Below are 13,474 nucleotides of genomic sequence, written 5' to 3' on the forward strand. Positions count from 1 at the left end.
GGACAAGTAAAATTAATTACTTTTAGATAATTCAAAGTTTTGTGTTCTGAATTAGTTCAACATTCAGTACGTAATACATCAACTAGAATAAGTGGTGTAGGCTAAAACCTGGACGAGGACTGGATGAATTACTTTTATTATTTAGGGTTCTAAGTTTATCCTAACATTTATCTCTTGTTAGCCAACGCAGTTTACATTCTTATTACATTACATTCTTATACATTCTTATTTTTATTCTCAGTTTACATTCATCACAAAATACTGGAACAGTCCCTCTGTAATGATAATGGTGTGAAAAGAATTTTTATCGTTGTATGTATTTTAATTTCGTGATTTTCTAGTTCCGTAGACATTATCTTTAACCAATGAATTTGTGTGTTAAAATTTTGATTTCAATACTTGGTTTGGGGCTGTTTTTCATTCATTCCGTATCCATAGCGTACAGAAAGAATTGAATTAGAATTTAATACCCAAAGTCTTCAACTCCTCAGACTTAATTCGTGTTGTGCATACATATTTCCTAAATATTTTACAGTTTAATTTGAGTATTATTACCTAAATTAAAGCTACCAGACATTTCCTGGTAATTTCCAGTAGGATAAATACTGACCTTGAGTTGAAAACTGTTGATGATCCTAGCCGTTTAAGAATAGAATTACTAAAAAAGTATTTCTCTTTATTATATTTCACAATATTTTAAAAGTGTGTTGATCAGTTCTGAGATTAATATGATCTCTAATGTTCTAGTTGTTAACTTATTGGAAGAATTTAACACTAGAATTCTCTGTCAGAGTAGAAGAAGTATAGAATAGACAATTGCAGTGATAAATTAATATAAATGCCTTAATATATTCAAATTACACTTTATAATTACCTCTTGTACATTTTAATAAATACTAATTTATAGTTCATGACGAGGTGGAATGAGTCTTTTTGGTGAAAAATGTGTCAGCAGATCTTTTAAAATGAGAGAGCCATTTGAAGTTTCTACAGAATTAAACCATTTTGATTTTAGTAGGCATTTGATAAAAAATCTGAATTAACTGTTTATAGTTTTGATATTTTCATAGAACATTCCGTCATCGAACAACTTTATTCCACAATGACTTACAACAAGGTAGGATTATACCACACCACGTGTCACGTAACAGGCTTCGCTGAAATTGCATGAAAAATTTTAAGCTCATTACAATGTTGAGATATCATGCAGAAATTTTTAATTCCCCCAAGAGACATATTATAAATGAATGAATGAATAATTATTTATTTCCTTATAGATACAAAGATCTCAACATACATGCAAAAAAACAGGAAATGATCTCCACATGGGCATAGCCTGTGTGTGGAGATCGAGACGCGATCAGCAGCATGAATATGTACTCATCAACATAATAAATAATGTAAATCTTCGTATGGAAAAAACAACGTAATAACAACATGAAATGCAACTTATGTATACTCGTAATATAACAAAAAACAAATACATCATAGCTACGACAAAGCAAGTCTTTGAAAATAAGATGACAACCAGATAACAACCGCAGAAATTGTTTGAGCTTACTAAGTAGACCCAAAAGGTAATTATAATGCAATTGGTATGGACATGCACCGTCATAGAACTTGCTCTTCTATATGGATAAAAAGTTAATATATAATTTCTTTCATAATTATATACTTGCTATTTTAATTAGCTTTTGTAGCGGTGATTAAATAATACAAGTTCTGGTAGGGTAGTAAAATCTTCTTGTTTTGTACAAATTATCCTTAACAAATGAATTCTGTTAATAATTTCTATGTAAATACTAGTCCTTAGAGCTGTTTTTAATTCTGTATGTACCAAAAGAATACAGAAAGAATTTAATCAGAATATAGTTCTTCAAACTTCGCTTCCACATAAACAAGTCAAAGTCCAAGTCGTTGTGACTGTGGGGGGTGGGTGGATCCCCCACATCTTTAAAGGCCTCTGCGGTTAGGCTTTTGCCTTGTGTCTCGAGGGTCATAGCCCTAGTAGCTTTCGCTACCTGTCAGTGGGGTGAAGTGTCGTGGTGCAGTCGAAGTTGTAGTCGATGTCATCAGTCATCCATAGGAAGACGCAGTTGGGGGACTTCCTGGGGCGCGAAGCTCACAGATGTGATCCCATGGTGAGGATTCTGCAGCTTCCTCAAGGCTCGATGTCAGGCCTTCTACGAAGCTGTAGGGACGTTTGTACGAAGCCCTGACTACGGTGTTCTTCACGAAACCAGGGCGACCCCGTGGCCCGCCGGAGACACACGCTCTGGACAGCGAGCAACTGCCTCCTTGCGGTCTTGCAGGTGAGGTGGTACCATGCTGGGGCCGCATATGTGAGCACTGTTGTAGAGCAGGACCTTCGTCGTGGTCGGTAACTTCGTGGAGTTGAGCAGGGGGGCCGATGCTGCCGAAGCCCTTCTTCGCTTGGCCACAGATCCTCTTGACGTGGGGTGTGAAAGGTCAGCTTGGAGTCCAGGAGTACCCCCAGGTACTTGACTGAAGTCTTCCACGGTATGTCGTCGCCGTTGAGTGGACATGTGACGGCCGTCCGCTTGTCTCGTTGTCCTCGTGAAGTTTATGGCTTCACATTTGTCAACGTTGACCTTGATCCTCCACTTGGTCAACCAGGGCTCCAGTAGGTGCAGCTGCCGCTGGATGTAGAACCCAGCCATCCTCAGGTTGGCAGAAGTGGCCGTGAGGAGCGCATCGTCCGCGTACAGGGAGAGCTGCACTCTCGGAGCGACCGGAAAGTCGTTTGTGTTACCACAGGTACAGGATCGGGCCGAGGACTGATCCCTGTGGCACACCAGAAGTCACTGGGCGGGTCGTGGAGGTGGATCGGGCAACGCTGACGGAGAAGGTCCGGAGGTGGAGATAGCTGCGGAGCAGCCGGGAAAATCCTGCCAGGCAATGGAGACGATGACAGCTTGAAGAGCAGTCCCTCGTGCCACACCTTGTCGAAGGCTTTGCTCACGTCTATCAGGACCGAAGTGGAGTGGTGCTTCCTTCCTAAAGCTCCGGTGATGTTGTTCAGGACTCTGCGAAGCTGAAGGGTGGTGGAGTGGCCAGTGCGGAAGCCGAATTGTTTCTGTCCTGATAGACGTAAAGAAATCCTCAGGGAATCTCGCCAAGACGATCTTCTCCAGAATCTTGGAGAGCACAGGCAAGAGGGAGATCGGCCTGTGGTTCTCCGGGAAGAGAGGGTCCTTGCCGGGCTTACACTACTTGTCCACATTAACACTACACATTTTATATTACATACTTAATGTAAATTTAAAATGTAAGGGGAGATTTATTTCCTAAAGATATATATAAGAAACTTTTCTAGCAATTTCAATTATCATAAATATAGACCTTGACTTGAAAAAGTTTTGTGATTGCAGGTTGACAATTAAACTTGTAAGTAAAGTATGACTACTTATTATATTTAATAATTGTCTAAAACTGTGTTGACAAGTTTTGATAGACATATGGTCTATAATGTTCGAGGTCTTCACGTAGTTTGTTGAATTTAACACCAGAGTTCTCCCTCGCAGTGCAAGATATAACATAAATATAGTCTATTGAAGAGGAAAATTAAGAAAAATATATTTCCAAATCACTTTACTAATTTTACTTTTCACTGTAACTAATAATTATTTTATTTCCATTTTACGTCAAACTAAAATGAACTATTGTAATGAAAAATTTATCAGCAGAAATATTAAAATGTGAGAGCACTCTGCAGGAATAAACCTTTACCATAATTACTTTAGTAAGCATCTTGGTTACCATTTTGAATTGAATAACATTATTATGACATCCAATAACCCGCCTATATAATTGAACCTTTAATTTTTCTTATTATGTATTGTAAGTCAGTGATAAAGGTAGTTAGTTAGGATCTTTGGTTTTTTTAGGCGTATTGAAGATATATTCGAGGAGGTAAACATTGTACAGATCTCATGGTTTTATAAAAGCCTGGGATTTTACATAGCTTAAACCTGGAAGAGAGTGTCCAATACTCACAATTACCAGACCCATAAAAACCTGGCCCATGACATGCATTTCGTTACATTTCACTTGAGGTTAAACCACAACTGAAGGTAAAAGATTATAAATTAGAAAGCTTGTGAATAATACTCAACAATCGATATCAAACTCATGTAAATCCAGGGAAACAATACAGGAAAGACTATACTTGTTTTACTATTTTGTATATATTAGTTTGGTCAAAAGTTGCAGAGCAGAGTGCACTCATTACCAAACAGACAATCAGGACCAGGACCAGGATCAAGACTTGCAGGTGAGTTACTGTTATTGTTCAAATATCACAGTTTCCACCGTCATCATCTCTCGTTAATCAAACTAATGTACATGCTAAAATTTATCAACTAATAATCACAGTAGAGGAATTGCGTGAGAAAAATTTAAGATATGGATTTTCAATACTTATATTAATCTTTGCTGAACTTATTTCTTGGACTAGAAAGATTACTGTAGTTATGGAATTCTATTGATACGTTTTACAGAAAAGCAGAAAGCTCAATTTTTCAAACTAAAATATGTATATGGATGGATTACTTGAATTACGCACATAAAAAATATTCTACATGTTTTCCCTGAATCCATCATAATGCTTAGAATGGTAACAACTATTTTGAGATCAGGGGGACTAGAGTCTCCCTTAAGCGTAGCATCATTTATATTCTCCTATTAAATCTTATCGTGGACGACTACATTAAGCCATTAAACATAAATGGTTTCTTCTCACACGTGTATCCAGATCACAGGATTTACGTCATGAGTAAAAACATATCCGAAGACTCTGAATTTTAGATGTGATTTGCTTTATAAATTATGATGATTTGCTTTATAAATTAAGTAAAGAACAGGATAAAATATCTGAAATACCTCTTCCAATTATACTACTCTGTCATAGTAAAAGAGCTTTGTATTTTTGGCATTCTGGACAAGGGTGTTGAACTTTACCAGCAGGATTTCATTGAGGTTTTTACTTTGAAATTTTGAAAAACTGCTGCAGTCGAAATCGGATAGGGTTTTTCGGAGTATTTCTGTAATAGCAATGAGGGTCCTTAATACATGGAAATCGGCTGCCTATTTAAAGTCCAAGAAGAAGAAAGGCCGGCCCCATTATATAGATGCTAGAGGACTAACAAACTTTTTTATGCACATTGATCCCTCCATACTGCACACATTTAGATTACCTAGATTAAGAGAGCTCTCATTCCACGTATGCTCCATGACTATCAAACTAATTTTTGTTAAGGATTCCCTGGGTGAATAATGCTCACCCATATCTAGACAATAGATTGAGGGGCCACTATTTTTATAACTTCTTGTCTCTGAATTAACTTTTCGGCAGGGATTTTTTAAATTTCAGAATTTATATTTTTGTGGCAACTGTTTCAACTAATAATGAGTCTTCTAGGTTGAATGTATATTATTATAGATTATTACTTAAATTCAGTACATTAAACACTTAATAAACTATGAAAAGTTTAAAAAATTGTTAAAATAGATCGGACCTATTTAAATATATTTTGATGATTTAAGAATATCAAAATTATAGAGGGCGATCTTAAATAGTAAAATAGTTGTACAATATTTTCAAAGACACTTATTACTTTATATTTTAAGAGTAAAATCTTTGAGGCTATCATTACCCAAGCTGGATGGATTGATTACTTGAATTAAATTACATTACATTGGGCATGTGTGTCTAGCTACTGTACCATATTATGATCGATGGAAAATTAAATTTCTTAACTCTTTATCCTCTCCCACTTGGACTTTCACAAAAATTTTAGCAAAAATTGTTTCCTGCCTTACGGGAAATTCCTCTATCCCTTTAAAAACAATCAGGTTTATGTGCTAATAAATTTTATATCACCACCTTATGACTGTTATAAGATAATGTATTGAATTCTCTGTGAATTTCCTTATATGACACCCCAAGAAAATACATGTTGGTCTTCCTCAGAAATACCTATATAGCCGGAAACATGTGTACCAGTATATTATAATCTATGAGTCGTATTATACGGACAAATAAGCATTTATAAGTACGACATCAACATTATGTTTTTAGGATTACAAACCCTTCTTAACATTTACATTCTTTCGGTAGTACATTCACTCATTTTGGTGCAAGATGCCGCATACTCGTATATTGGATCCTTTAGTCATGGTTTAAATTGACCTGTGCATTGAACGGAAGTGAGCTATTTGTAGAATATAAACATCTCATGCATATTTAGTAGTAAAAAATGACCATACTAAACACTAGACTATAGTTAATAGGAGACTAATGAAAATGGTAACGGCTGCTTTCAACCCGTCATTGTAGAGATGGCTGTTCATTCTTATATTGGTTTTGTGCTGGTTTTCACAAAAATAATACGTTTTTAGTTACTAAAATAGCTTATGTTAATGTATTATAGTACCTATATGTATTTAAATATGTTCTATTAAAATCTAAGTTTCCCTAATTTCATTCAATCGTAGTTTACAATGAAATATAAATTTAAATGAAAAGTATTATCACAGTTTTTTTGTGAATTAGGAAAAAACGGCATTTTTTAAGAAACGTCACTCAAATTGTAAACTCATGAAATGTATTAGCGTGTCTGTTGAAAACTATAAAAATACTACATAAAACAATTAAACAAAATTCTAATTAGCTTACTAAGCAATAGAGATACCGTAAAAAGCTCGCCCGTGCATGTGGGTACGCCTTAGACTAACACGGAAAACTGCTTATCGGGATCCGGTCAACAATATCTTCGATTAGTATATAAGAATCAAGTTTTAAAAATGATATACAAATTTTTTTAATTTAAGTTCTAGAGGATACTTCTTTCCGTGTCTCAAGCCAACACCACACCTTGCGTTCTGTAATTTCTTCAGATTAAGAAAAAAGGATATCAAAAGAATTTCGTACATTTTAAATTTTGATAACTTTTCTGTAAGAGCACAATTTTTTTTGATTTTCTAAAAATATGAACTATATATAGCTTACTAAGCAATATATATATATATATATATATATATATATATATATATATAACGAAATGATAATATTTTTCAATACCTAACTGTATTTTAAAATGTAATACACATTTTTGTTAGAAAAACTAAGGTAAATCTTTTATAAGTTATGCTTATTAAGAGTTTTCAAATTCCAACACTTTATGGTTTTTTAATAACAAAAATCTGTAGTTAAACCGTTTTTGTATATAATTAACCACCCGAAATATCCAACTCTTTTGACGATACAGCCCAAATACATTTAGTCGCTTAAAAAATCTGAAATTGATTAAAATGTGTTATATTTACTGTTTATCATTTGAACATTTAGTAATATAGCTATCAAGGTACTGGACATATAAAAATCTATGTATACCTAAGACAAGTTTTACCAAAACGTTCTTATATATATATCTAAACTTATTTAAAATAATAGTAATCCACTTTTGAACATTATTATTACAACCAAGGAATTAATATCATCAAAAAGATTTTCAACAATGATAGACTCTTGTCACTGGTTTAGACAAATTTATACTTTAATTGTTGACTTCGTTCTATGAAATACTCATATAATAAAAATGTAATTATTTCATACATCTACAGATGCGTTACTCGCCCGTATACTCAGTCCACCATCTGTAGTTCGTGGGCACGGATCTTGTGTATACTAAATAAAACTGTCTGTTTCCTTGATTTGTTGGAAATAAAACAAAGGATCCTTAAAGTGTTTCATTGAATTATGTAAATGTAATAATAAACTTTAATCTGCATATTGAATAGTTAAGGTATTTCGCTAAGAAAACCTACATGATGTAATACCTTAACTATATTGCCCTTATTTAACATTAAATTACTATAGGGCCTACTCATTTATAGGTTTTCAAGCTTTCAAGCCTTTCATTGCAAGTATTTGATATTAAAGCTATGTACATTCTCTCACATTGTGCCTTTGTTACCTGAGACTCTGACATAATAAGTAAGTAATAATCCCTCCGGATGTCTCAGTTTTACTTTGAGGTATATTCCATCCTAAAATCTTCTAAAAAGTTCGCATTTTAACATAAGCATACATTTTTATATGGTTAGTGATGCATTTTTTACGTGATTAGTTATATTATTTTTTTATAAATTTAAAAGCACGTTAATGTAGACTAATTATTAGCAAGTGTCATGTCGAATAATATCCCTAGATAATAATGTAAAAATATAAATCTAGCACATAACTTGAGGCAGGGAAAAAAACATAGTATAACTTATGTTATTGTGTTTTATTCAAAACGTTTTGTCTCCTTAGAATGCATGTGTTTATGTAACCTAGAAATCGGTTTAAATGTTAGTAGCAGTAGTGACGTCGCAAAGATAAGAAAAGCAGATGAGAAACGTGCAAAAGGATACATAACATATTATTTAATATCCATGGAAACAAAACGTAGGTATATAATTTAATGTTTTTGTTAATAATTTGAAAGTGAAATGTAGATCACCGTTTTTTAATATTTTTTTAATATTGGATTTTTGGAAAACTATTTACTTGTATATTATGTAATGTTACAGAGAAATTTATATGTGCTATTAACACTTATAACGTACCGTAGTACGTAGTATATACGTAGTTTCACTGTTTAACTTTAGGATATAAAAAACATAACAATTTAAAATAATATAGTTAATTTGAATTCTGGAATATGTTCCAGTGCCCCATCATATATTTTAAGAGTGTTTAATTAGCCATTGAAAAGACATATTTATAAAGTATCTGAGTATGAATGTCATCTTGGAATCTCTATATCTGGAATATTCTAATCGTAACCTTTATGATTGTCTTTTTTTTGGATTATAGTGTGTGTTATAATTATATAAGATATATATATATATATATATATATATATATATATATATATATTTTTTTTCTCTATCTACACAATCATGGCCTTTTCAAAAACTATTCCATAAAAAATTCAATAAGTTATATTGGGGTCAGCTCACCGTATGATGTGTTAAAAACTATTGGAGTACTAAACCTTAAATAAAAATGAATAATATTTATAAAAAAAAACAAACAGTATTTCATAAGTTTTAACTAAGCTCCACCATGTTTTTTCATGTGTAGAATATAAAATTGGTAAATTTATTAGTTTTATGTTTAATTTTAAAAGATTTTTGTTTATATCTAAAACGACGCTATATCTTAGAGTCAAAAGTAGCTGAATAATGTTGAATATATGTTGATTTTGAAAGGCCAAATGTATAAAAATAAAATTATTGGATATTTGTGACTATTCTTTCATCAATTATTAGAAAATAGTGTATTCCAATAAGAAGAGCTCCTCCTTTAATTAAATGTTTATATAGTTGTTTACTGAAAAATTTCGGATTAGCATTTTCTTAACGGAGGTGGTATCTCACTAAAAAAGAGAATAAATTTAGTAAAAAACCTTTTACGTCCTTTGCGGATATGGTCACAGGCTTCTTCAAGCCCAAAATCGAGGATAGAACAGCTCCTTATTTTTAACATTCACTAAGATAGTTATAGTTATTCTAAGCAATACCACATATATATTTATACGTGTCATAGTTAAACTTTTATATTTAAAAACAAAAAAAAAACCGCTTCCGCACCTTGCTTAATAACAATTAAAACGATAAAATATTAAAGGCAGGAAGCTAATCAAAAGTCAAACAATGCAATAACTGCGGAAATTTCAATAAGACAGTACGAACAACCTGCTAGTATAGCAGACATTTGATAACTTACATAACTGGTTGTGTAAATAGTTTCAATAACAGTTCCAGTAAAGTTATAACGCGTAAGAAATTAATAGGACCTTTATCTATAAGGATTTTTACAATCTGTTTATTTCTTGTTTTTTATAGATTAATGTAATAAAGAAACTTGTCATTTAAAGTCTGCAATCCTGTCAGTACTCTAAATGTTTGTCGTAGTTACTTGACTCGGTGAATAATCTGATTCAGTTAATTGAGTTGAAAAGATAAATCATTACTCAGTCAGAACTCGGACTGCGAGGGTAATCAAACGGAGAGAGCTGATTGTTTAATTTCACGTGAAACAAAACATGGGGCCATTGTTAATCATTTTATAGCTTAGGAATATTTTAGAAGTATTTAAATACAAAATATAACGATATACAAAAACCACACAAAAGCTTTTTATGCATTATTTTTTGCTATTTTATGGGTATCTTTATTCCACAAGGGTTACCATATGGTATTATTTCAATTTGCCATGTCTTATATAACTCCTATTTATAGGTATTCCTATGGTATTAGTTTTCTACTTGTACTAGAGTATCAAAGGAAAGAAGAGTAACATATGAAATATACCTTATAGTTTCAACTCACACATTATTTCATATCTATAGAAACAGCAAAGAGCATATAATTCAATGTTTTTGAATCATTTAATGGTATGTTACAGCATTTACAAAGGACGTTCAACTAGCACGTCAGATAATGACCACAGGTAGCACAATGTGATGGCCAGTAGTAGGATGAGGACCAGGACTTACAAGGATAAGTTCTTTCTATTATCAACATTACATTTTTGTAGAGTGACTATTACATTGTAAACACAAATAACTTTATTAGTTTATATGAAACTATGTCCAAATTCTAAAACAAACTTATTCTTACATCCGTTACATGTTCAGTTTCCTTTACTTTGCAAAGACTGTCACCGTTTAACACATTTCTTTTCTTTACGGAAAGCTACTAAACTTGTGTTTTAATCCTCTCTGTACGCAAAGCGTGACGGCAGAATCGCGTTCAATCATTGTGTAAATTTTTAAAAAACCACAGCATTTTTGGAGCTGTTTTACGTAGTTGATATAAATAATATTTAATTTTTGTATGAGAAGAATTTTCTAACATACGTCGTTCCAGCAAAATTCTTAACTTTCTTGTTCGGTCAAATATTGAATTTAGCCAAAACTAGTGTATGGTAATTGACTAATGTCAATAATACCCAATTAATTCATGTTTCGTGGTAAAAAATCATTATTCTAAAATACGGTTTCAAAATAATTTTAAGAAAAATACAGTCTATAATTCCTAAACTCATTCAGTTAGTAACGTAAACATACACCAGGGCGCGCCTCTAAGTACAAGATATAATACATCAAAATTCAAATGATACTAGAATAAAAATTCTCAGTTAGTTTCCAGTGCAATCTCCTAATAGTCTTCTCGCGGTATAACTATTAAATATTTAACTTTTGTGTCCTTAACTTGTTTCTAACAATACCAATAAGTTTTACAACTTGTCAGTGAATTTTACTCTTTTTTTCGTTCATTATATGTTACATGTCACGTATTACTAGTTTTTAGTTCTGAGACTAACTATTTTTAATCAATATATATAAAACATTTAATTATGCTCAGAAAAAAGTGTTTTGTAGTTCTGAACCTTGCATACGCTTAATTTCTGTAATTTTTGTTAGTTTTAAGTCCTTGAAGCATCTCAGAAGTAAATCAACTGTTTTGACTATTTGTTTTACAAAATCTCTCTTTTTAACCATAAAGACTGATCTAGCCTTTTTATTTTATGATGAAAAACACTTCTCACGAAGTTTTAAATTCTAAGAGAAATGAAATATGTATAAATTTAATTACCTTTTTTGTCAAGGAGCTAATAAAAATGTATCTAAATTCATACCCACCGTAATGTTTTATCTCACTTTTCCTCCATATCTTAACTTTACATAACTAAAACTTCTCAAGGTATATTTAAAACTAAAGCGTACAGAAATTTCCTTGATCTGCGGTCCCACTAATATTTAAAAATGTTTACGACCACTATTTTTGGAGGAAAGGATCAGTGAAAGGACCACTTAAGGCTTTCCTCAGGATGGCGTCCTTTCTCCTTGTTATGGAATTATAGTCTATAAACACTATTTTTTATTAATTTATAAGTAATTTTATTCCTATTACATGATGAAAAATCGACGTTACAGGATTATCTCACAATGTGACTTCATTACCTATTTAGAGATTCACCTATTAAATACGTTTTGGGAAATGTCCAACAAAGCAAAACATAAGTTGCATTATAAGGTAGCAAAAATATGTTAATTAGTTTAATATGTCATTGCTGCCATCTATATAAATACAATTTATTACTATTTTTTCATCTTTTCTATGACATTATGATATTTATTAAATGAATAAAAATACTGGTATACATTAACTGTGTTCTGTCACCACACAGTTAGGAGTAAAATTAATATATTGTTTTTTAATTTTTAAATTAAATACATTTTGAATTAAATTTTGTGAAAATTTATAGGGAAATACTTTAATACAAATAAGCATAACTTTCTTTGTACCTAATTCATGGTAATATTAAATTTAATGAAAGTTTGTTCAGTAGAGTTAGCAAAATATTAAACGTCAAAAAACTCTTTAAAACATTTGTATTTATAAGGTATACACAATACCATTATTGGTGCAATATTGATGAATTATTTTTTATAGCATTATTTAGAAATTTAAATGTTACATTATTTTACAGCAATAATATAACATTTCTCTTGGAATAGTGTCCCTGGATAATTGTATCCAAACACTATTAATGTATGTAGCACATACATCATAACTTGGAACGGGGGGAAAATCTTATTATAAAACTAATTATTCTTTATTCACACTTTTGTGTCCTTAAAAAGCATATAATGTTGGGGAAATGAGATAACAATCCTTCTGTTTAGTGCTAGTAGAAGTCGTGGCGTTCAGAAATATAAGGCGACAGATGAGGACTTAAGCAGCAGTTTTACATAAAATATTATTTTATATCCATGGAAACAGCATAGTATTCATATAAGTTAATGTTTTTTTAATAATTCTAAAGTGTTTTATCGCTGCATTTTCAAACTTTAGCTCAACTCACAGTAAGTCACGGAAGTAGCACCATGAACCACGATGTGATGGCTAGAGAAGCAGGGACCAGCACCAGGACTTACAAGAATGAGTTACAGTACTTTAATTCAATATAAATAAATAGTTTTTACTCACTATTTCTCGTTACACAAAAGCAGTTTACATCCTAGTTTTAGCGATTATTTACGGCACAAAACACCACAATAGTTCATATGTAGCGCTAACAGAAGTAACACATTAAATTGTAGTCGATTCAATTTGTTGTTATGTTTTAAGTAAAAGCCACTAATTTTTGCTGTTTGTAATCCGCTCAGTACCCAAAAGAGTAGATAGAATCAGTTTACATTATTTTATACCAATCGGACACACAACATATACTCGAAAGTTTTCACTTAGTTTTATCATAAATATATATATTATATAACTCTATATGAGAAACATTTTTTTACTCTTATTTTCCAGCCAATATTTCTAGCATTTATAGTAAGGAAGATTTTTCGTAATGAGTTTAAATTAGCGAAATGCTTTTCATTTAAAAATA

This window comes from Homalodisca vitripennis, unplaced genomic scaffold (genome assembly GCF_021130785.1).
Source record: "Homalodisca vitripennis isolate AUS2020 unplaced genomic scaffold, UT_GWSS_2.1 ScUCBcl_792;HRSCAF=3518, whole genome shotgun sequence".
NCBI lineage: Eukaryota > Metazoa > Arthropoda > Insecta > Hemiptera > Cicadellidae > Homalodisca > Homalodisca vitripennis.